Below are 6,994 nucleotides of genomic sequence, written 5' to 3'. Positions count from 1 at the left end.
AGGTGAGACCTATCACAGATCCATTGCATTTATCAGAATTATAGTAAATCAAAACTATTTCCCATTTACCCATTTCCTTTCCAATTCCAAGGTTTGTTTCCTTCAATATTTTTGTCGAAATTTCACCATTCCTCTCCTTGTTATGGGTTCGATCCTTTCTTGGGTCTCTTACTGTTTTCCTTCCATGGTAACAGTCGGCTCACGGCCTGTCTGTTTTGGCCATCCTCATGGGTTCCTCCCCAGATAAGGTCAGTTTTTTGTTCCTCCCTTCCCGGGGTCTCCGTAGTTTGTCTACGTCTTCCCTCAGGGTGCTGGCACTAAATACCTCCCCTAAAGTTTTCTTGTTTCTCTGTTCTCTATTTTTCTTGCTTTTTTTCCCCCGAGGTGCTTCCTTTTTGCCTTCTGTATCCCTCTCATCGTTTCCTACAGGGATGACTATAGTCACGCTCTGTCTGGGTTTACTTCAAGCTTTTACCATGGTATAGTCCTCTCCCTTCCTGGGTTCGAGACCCCTTTCGATTTGTGTGTGTCATCCTTGCGCAGGGGCCATGCTAATCTTCTTTGTATCATTCTAATTTTATCGAATGTCTTCGAAGAGACAATTTGAAAAATTATTATTACTTTCAAATGAAATGGTATATATTTATTCAACTTTTGGATAATAAAAAGTTGGAAAAATAATTATACTTAATTTGATAAGAATAAATTAAATATATATTTAAATAACAATAATAAATAAATAAAATATTGTACTTTTAATTATTTAAAATATAATTTAACAAAAAATAAGATAGATAATTTGAAATTTTAATTTATAATAATAATAATAATTAATATCACCCACAAGGGGTAGTTTAATTGGTGTTTGTTGTGTTATGAAGTATTGTGTAAACCATGAGATTGAAAGTTCAAATCCTTTGTGGGTCAAGCCAACAAAAATAATAATAATTACTCATGTTGAAGGAAAATAGCTTGAGTGGTAGCTAGTATGTTTCATTCCCCCTCCACCCGAGGTCTATTCTCCGGAGACATGTTAGCCTATGTGGCAAAAATTTGAATAAGTTGAAAATAGAAATTAGTAATTCCTATAAGTCCGAAGGGGCAGGAAAATTTGAATATATTAATATTGAGGTGAATAGTGTCAGTCGTTGTGATTTGATTTTGATACACTAGTTATCGTGAAAATAGTAATAATAATAATAATACATAACCATGAGCTACATTTTCTTTGGAGGAATTTCAAAATATTAAAAATGACTATACAAAGCTTTAAACATTATCGCAAAATCAAATATTTTTGTAAACACCTATATTACAAAGGATATAATGTATGTATCCATATGACACATAAAAAGTGGCATTCTTATATTCATAGTTTGAGCATACCCTATTCTTGCTTAACCATTGACATCATGTTCATTCTAGATAGCATTAGAAGATACAAAACTATAGCATATCTGGAGGCCTTTGTTGAAAGGTGATGATTCTTGCAATAATATCAAAGCCATGAAGAGGCCCTACCAAGATATAGGCCTTTAGGAACTTGACAATTTAATATAATTCATTGCTTATTTTTTAGGTTTATGTGTTTCTCATTTGGAGCTTCCCAATATTTCATGGAAACATGAAACTAAAGGAAATTACTCATCAGTACCACCAAATATGTTATTCTTAATGAGGATATTTATTATTCACTTTATTTCTCAAACCATGTGAAAATGTATAGAAGAGAGGAGTGTTACAGCATAATCCTGAATACATAAGTTTGAAGATAATAAAAATTATTTTACTTTATCCCTAGCTTTCTTAAGAAACCCACCCAACTTCAAAAATGTTGTTTCAAGCATTAATGCTACAAAATATACACTTCCTTGATCTTGGGCTTGGAATGAGGTGGGTGCAAAGAGAGCTATGGAGCATTCTCAAGACATTTGCAAGTATTGTCATATTGATGTTAATGTTGCTAGAAACAAGAAGAAGAAATTGAAAGAGTAATAAATAAAGCTACAAGAAATTGCAAAAAGGGAAATGATTATTTTGGAGAACAAAGAAGTGAGGATTTGATGATATTAAGAATCACAATTGTCATTGTTGTAATCCTAATGTTAGATGATCCAAAAATACAAATTTTATCATAGGTTATAAAATTAGAATAAAATAATTATTAATTTAAGATATTAAATTAATAATTATTATTCTAGAATGTTTAATTATTTAATGGAGACTTTTAGAATTAGCATATTGTTGTAACTAGATATGACTCTCCAAATGTGTCGTATCTTAGGCTCTATTATAGGAAATTAGTTAGCTAATTGGTTTGAATAGCATTTATTGTAAATGGACACTTGTTATTTAATAAGTGATCCATAATTAGAGGTAGTTAGGACATGGAGCTTATAAATAGCTCATTGCAAGAGTGTTTGGTTGTTCGGGTGTAAGCTCTTGCAAATCAATTATGTAATTGTTTTTTCTGATTAATAAAATTACGTATCTGAGGACACTTCTGCCATTATTGTGGTATCAGAGCTCCAGTAATGCTGCAGTTGATTTGAAGAGGAGATTTCAGCTCTACAATTTTTTGGAAACCTCCATTGAATGATAAGCGAATGATTGGTATGAGAATTGTTAAATTTTTGTTCAAAAAGAAGAAATTTTATTATTTTAGTGATTTTAGATTTTTTAAAATCTGAAAATCAATTGTAAGAATTAGTGTTGCCACCATTTGATTACGATTGCTGTGAGGAATTCTGCAGTCACTAGAAGATCTGGAAAGTTCAGACCATATAAATTGAACTTTCATATTTCTATTCGGTTTGTTTGAAAAAGAATATCGATCAAATTTATGTTCATATTTTGTTGGACAAGAACAGGGAACGTTGAAAACAGCAGCAAATATTGTGACCCCTGCGAACATGTGTTTTTTCTCACCGATGTACATATAGTACTGTAAGCAAAAGGAATGCCTGTTATATCCTTCTGCTTCTCCATTTTCACCATCCAGAGATGGTATTGAAATGAAAGTATGCGATAGCCAACTGTCGAGTACTTGCAGCGTAAATTCCTTACAATTCTTCTTTCATAAACTGTCTTTCGCTCTCGCCATTTTTCAGTGAACAGAAATCGAAATCTGGATCAAAATGAAAAATTAGAAATTGAAATCTGAAATTGCAATCGGGAATCGAAATCGGGCAAAATGAAAATTAGAATTTTATATAATTGGGTATTTGCAGCGGATTTTTTGCTGTTTTTTTTTTGGCAGTGAAGCAGCCGGCGTGAGCGGTCTATTTCAAGATCACGTTCTAGGTCATTGTCGCATCGTCGTGGAAGAAGCCGCAGTCTAAGCTACAACAGCCGAAGTCGCAGCGATTTATTAGAAAAGGCAACGTGTACCTGACTTCTACTGTTCGAAAACTTTTCACTGGCGTCTTTTAAACGTGGCTGGAAGTGAAATTCCTTTACTGTCAAGGCTATGAACGAATAAAGTGCAGTATGATCAAGATCTGGAAACTGGAAGCATAAATAGTTTGATGATCTCTGGGCATTCTCTCGACCCTTTGCTTTGGTAACCGTTGTTCCAGCCAAGCTTCCAAACAACTTTGACAACCTGCGTGGATTGGTAAACTTACCAAGTAGAATTCTCTTTTTAAAAGTCAACGTGAGTTAGGAATGATATATGCTTTAAAAGTAGAATTCACCTTTTAAAAAAGCTCACGTAACATTCATTTTTTTTTAATGGTTTTTTTTTTTTTAAATCATGATAAGATGCATAATAAAGGTTTTGTAAAGCAGAAATTAGGTGAATTACAAAGTTTTTTTTCAATAGTGTGTAATTTGGAGAGATAAGGTTTTGTAATATATAGTTTGTAATTTGTAATTGGGTGAGATGCGGTATAATCATTTTATGTAATTGGAGTAATAAGGGTGATGTTTTGAAATTTTTTGGAGTAATAAGGAGTTTTATTTGTAACTTGGAGAGATAAGGTGTGTTTGATAATTTGTTTTCAAGAAGCTATTTTTTTAATTGGGATCACCATATTTGTAACTCAAAGTAATTTTACTTTGAGGGGGGGTAAAATTTTTTTACCAGATTGTGCAAAAGCACCGTTGTAAAAAGTCAAATTTTGAAAGTTGCCCTGTAAAGATTTGAGAAATTGACTAGAGCCAAGTGCAAAGCTCAGTCAATATTCTCCTGTTTTGACGACTATTCGAGGGTCAAGGCCAAGCCCCGATAGATCGTGTTTTTTGCGTGGTGTGTTGTGTTGACTATCTTGTACCTTATGTTCTGCTTCTTGGTGCGTCTCTTCAACGATAAAAATGTCTAAGTTGATTAACTTATTTTCTGATTCCGACAAACTTGAGGGCACTAAATCTTATAAAACATGGCATCGTCTTATTGAAATCACACTCATTTACAATGAATTATGGCAAGGAATATGTGATGGAGATGTAAAGCCGAATAAACTCACAGATGCAGATCCACTGGCAAAATGGGAATCAAGAATGCTAAAGCCTTAGCTCTTATTAAATCGTCTGTGAATGATGAAATGTATGTACATATAGAGAATGCCACAGATGCATGGACTGCCTTGAAAACTTTTAAAGACCTCTTTGATACTTAGCCAGAATCAAAGAAGGTTGATCTACAGTTAAAATTGTTGCAACAAAAATTAACTGAAGATGGTGATATTCTTGAATATCTCTCCAGACTTAAGAATATTAAGCAGGAAATTATTAATGCTGGTTTTCCCGCAATTGATGATAGCTTTATGGTCACAATTGTAATTGCTGGGCTTCCTTCTTCCTATACGCATTTTTTAGAAACTTTACAAGTAACTGGGAAATTAGAAAAACTAAAGTTTGATGAACTTTGTGAAATGTTAAGTCAACATGATAAAACTTTTGGGAAGAAGAAGAAATTTGGTGAAGATGTTTTTCTCACAGAAGCCAGCACAAGTAAGTCATCAGCAGATAGTTCTCGAGGAAGAGGCAGATGGAATCAAAATCAAGCAGAACATAATCGAGGTCGAAGCCAAAGGAGAGGCAACAATTTTAACAGAGGAGGAAGAAATAATTTTCAAGGTAGAGGAAACAACCAAGGAAGAGGCAATTTTCAAGCACAAGGATATAATAGTCAAGGTAGAGGACAATCTCCAAATAGAGGTCAAAGCAGAGGCCGAGGACAATCTTCAGGACGAGGAAGAGACTTAAGTCAAACTGTGTGTCGAAGATGTAACAAAGTTGGCCATTATGCTGAAGATTGTCGAACTTCACTTAATAAAATTCCCAAGTTTCAACAGCATTCAGCACAATTTGCAAATGATCAAGATGAAGACTGTTAGGATATTCCGACACATAGGATATAGTTAAGTTCAACTTGGTCTAGTATAGAGTTAGGTTAGAGTTAGGTAAAGTGTGTTTCTTTACCGTTGTACACTTTGTAACTTACAATCCGACGGTCACGATATGTAGTGATCCGACGGTTCACTCTCACCTCGGTATTACCGACACTTGATCCGTGGCTTGACACCCGATTGGTCCATGAGTTCTATTTAAAGCGCATGGAGGGTCATTGTTCGGGTAATCCATGCATGAGAGAAGCTTATGTAAATTTTCATTCTTTGATTAATAAATTGCCTGTAGTACCCACGTTGGGACAGGCCGTGGACTGTTTCCCTCCTTGCACTCTGAGGGTTTTAACCACGTCAAAAATACTGGTGTATTGATTTGAGATCTGGTTGTGAGCGGTGTCCTTTTGGTATTCTTTCTGTGGAACTTACCCTGTAAATTCCTACATGGTATCAGAGCTATTTGAGGGCCGCGTCCGTTGGTGATCCAAATCTGAAGCCGGTAGAACTGCATGCGGCTGTCGTTTCCTAGATCTGCTGTTTCTGACTGCTTTCGGGCCGAGAGGACTGCTCTGTTGCGTTCGGAGCATCTGTTCCAGTGAGGAACCCCTTTCGTTTCACGCGAAAAGGTTTCCGGTAGCCCTAGCTGCGTCATTTTTCAGATCGGGAGGTATACAGTGTTTTTTTTTGCAGTTTACTGTTATTTTCTCTCTGCTTATTTCGGTCTCAGTTTATTTAGCCTTTTTTTTTAACCGGATCTATACCTTTCATTTCTGCGTATGCTCTTTGCCCTGCGACTGTGCGATCTGGGCAAATCAGAAACAGAAAGGAAGGATTTTTCTCATGCGTATGCTCTTTTCCCTGCACCTTAGTGTGATCTCGGAAAATCAGAAACATTGAGAAAAATATTTAGTTTTTCGGCTAAAGCTAACTTTGAGATTTTTTTTTTTTAAATTTCTAGTTTTTTGGCTAAAGCTAACTTCGAGCCGCAAGGTTCGTTTTTCTTTGCATATTCGTGTTGGGTTTTGTGTTTTGTGTTTTGTAGGGAAAAAGAGCTTTCTCAAGGCAAGCACGCAAACCGAGGCCCCCCCCCCTCTCTCTCTCTCTCTCTCTCTCTCTCTCTCAAATTTTTTGTATAGATCAATTGGTTCAAAGCTATTTTAAGAGAGTAGAGGTCTTGGGTTCAAGTCTCCATTTTGTGGGGGCGGATTTTTTCATTCCCGCACATTCGCGCACTTTGCCGGCTACTTCAACAATTATTTTTCAAAAAGCCATAACTTCTTCATCCGGAAGCCTTTTTCAGAGCCGTTTTTTTTAAAACCGCCTATTTTTTCGAGATCTATCCATTGGAACACCTACTTTCAGCATCTTCAGCTTCAGTTTTTTTTAAATGGAAAGCCCATGCCAAGTCATTCTTGATAGCACTAACTACTTCCAATGGGTAGCCTACATCGAAGATTTACTTAGAAGTAAAGGTCTCTTCAGAATAGCCACAGACCAAGAGAAGAAACCAAAAGATGAAGACAAGGCGGCAAAATGGGAAAATAGACAAGATCAAGCACGTGGTTTGATAGGGATGTCTATTTCTCCTGATCTTAGATTCCACATTGCGGAACTTGAGACTCCTCATGAAGCATTAGAAAAACTTG

General features: G+C 35.7%; 1 non-coding gene across 1 annotated transcript; it reads right to left on the bottom strand.

Annotated features, from left to right (window-relative positions):
* Window positions 1-497: 497 nt before the first annotated feature.
* Window positions 498-600, bottom strand: LOC149215220 (U6 spliceosomal RNA). The gene has a single exon (XR_016251608.1). It is a non-coding gene; the product is annotated as a U6 spliceosomal RNA (small nuclear RNA).
* Window positions 601-6,994: the final 6,394 nt, after the last annotated feature.

This window comes from Pinus tabuliformis, chromosome 1_1 (assembly GCF_031772625.1).
Source record: "Pinus tabuliformis cultivar Carrire ecotype Pingquan chromosome 1_1, CPIR1, whole genome shotgun sequence".
In the NCBI taxonomy this organism is placed as follows: Eukaryota; Viridiplantae; Streptophyta; class Pinopsida; order Pinales; family Pinaceae; genus Pinus; species Pinus tabuliformis.
Note: the sequence above shows the minus strand (reverse complement) of the source record. Positions and strands in the feature narration are given on the sequence as shown.